The following is a 2212-nucleotide window of genomic DNA, read 5'->3' as shown; positions in this document are numbered from 1 at the left end:
ACTAGGGTGTCCTCTACCCCCACTCTGGCTGCATGAGGGGCAGCAACATTGCCACTCTAGCTTGGAAGGCGATGGCGGTGGTGATCAGTGCCAAAGTTGCACAGAAGAGGTTGGCCATCCAATGCAGAAAGAGAATGAATGATCTTATCTGTGCAGCCAGGGTATGGCAACCACCTCAGCACTCAAAATTAAAACACTTAAGCCCATCACATTCACTCGCATCTCACTCACTGCCAGCTCAAGGGACATCACCACTCACTCTCTCACACACCCTCACGTGTCCATCTGGTCTCATCTCCTCTGGAGACTGCCTCCTCAGCCCTCACCATTATGAGGCCACTTGCACAGAACAATGTGTGCCTCCACATACACCCTAGGATACCCTCCTTCCCCAGTACAACCCTTGGCCTGCAGCCTCTTCCCTTGCCTGAGGCACATCTCTCCCTTCCCCAAGCAAACCTTATCTCTGCAGCTGTTGAAATGCCACCCATATATAACTGATATGGTAGGTAGAAACCTGCCCGTGAGCCCCCCTAAAAGTGATGTGATGCTGTCTGTGAAGCTTGGCGCTGATGACTGCGAATGCTGAAACAAGGTAGACAAACAAATCTTGAAATCCTGAGCGAAGTGCAGCCTGCCAACTGCACGCCTTATATATGCTGTTGTGAAACACATCAGCATACAATCACAATTCAGTGTGGGGGGATGGTTCCGGTGGGCTGGGCTTGTAATGATATTCGGATGCATTACAATGACGGTCCCGACGTCCAACAGCAGGAAACGTGGCCCACCATTGACAAGCAGAGCAGACAATTGCAAACAGGTTTCACGATGCATGAAACTGATTTTTGGCCTTCTCGCTATATTGTCCACTAAGGTCCGACACCAGCGGGCACGGAAAATTCCGCCCATGTGGATAGTCAGCAAGAGGTGGGGGAGCATCACTCAGCAGTATTTTATGTCCTCAAAGAGGACGACTGCCAAAGACGTAAAAGGCAAGAGGGCAAACAATTCCACAGACTGCCTCCACCCCTGCTGTGGATGTCAGGGCAGCACCTAGGAGTGGAAGGCTGAGAACAATCAAAAAATTTTGATCACAGCTTGTTGCCCTGGTGAAGAAAATAATTGTCAGTATTTGAACATCTGCAAATATATTCACTTTCATTGCATATTGTCTACTGTTTTCTTTCAGTGTCCTTCTAAAGGCTCTGTGAGGTCCCCACCCCCAAGCAGTTATCCTGCACACGGCCGGCCCCATGACTTAATCTGCAGGGTGAAAGTTCTGTGGCAGTGCCTCTCAGAGCCTGGTGCAAGCACTCTCCTGTACATGCGGAGTTTTCATCCATCAAACTCATCTCACCGGTCTTTAGCACATTCACTAATAGATGCTGCAGTTCCCTTTCAGTTGTCCATTCGAGCTGACCTGCATCTCCCTCCACACACTGACCCAACTCCCATGTAGTACCTGTGCCCATCCAACTCAAGGCTCACTGAGGCTCACAGAGGTGGGTTTCCAACTTTTTGCTTTCACTGGATTTACTGTTCCCACTCGCCTTGAAACTGGCTGCAGGATGGATGGGAAAATTCCACTCAAAGAGCCTGAATTTGAACCACATCGTGCAGATTGATCTGAACCTTGTGAACTATATTGAAACACATGCATTGATTGCAGTCACTTCAAAATTCTGATGAAGAACTCAATGATAAAAATCTTCCTTCAGGCCTTGGGTTTCGTGCTGCAGTGTATTAATTCTCTAGAGCAAAAAGGATTGCTCATTATGTGGAAATGCAGGATACTGTGAGAGCATCGTGAAAGAAATGAGCAAACTATACCCTGAGTTGATAGATCCCCCAGGGATTTTCTATTTGTTCTGATAAGCAGACATGTTGTTGCATTTCAACAAATTGAATTTGGAACTGTAAGGAAAGATTACTTGAATTTATGCAAAATAAATTTTTCTCTATGAACAGGTGAAAGCTATTCAGCTGCAGCGAGATGACCATAACTGGCACAGTTCCCATACATTATTATTGCTCGGGAAATTGAGATTGGGTAATGAACCCATAGAACTATGAGGCTTACCCTTACACTTCTCTTAGGTTTTCAAGATAACACCATAGTTCCATTCAACAGTTGGGAGACTTGGAAACAAAAATGTCACACGTTAGACTTTTTTTTACTGATCTTCCTGATGAGGTGGATTGCTTGATG

The sequence above is a fragment of the Carcharodon carcharias genome, chromosome 22 (assembly GCF_017639515.1).
Source record: "Carcharodon carcharias isolate sCarCar2 chromosome 22, sCarCar2.pri, whole genome shotgun sequence".
NCBI classification, from domain to species: Eukaryota; Metazoa; Chordata; class Chondrichthyes; order Lamniformes; family Lamnidae; genus Carcharodon; species Carcharodon carcharias.
This window is presented reverse-complemented; position numbering follows the sequence as displayed.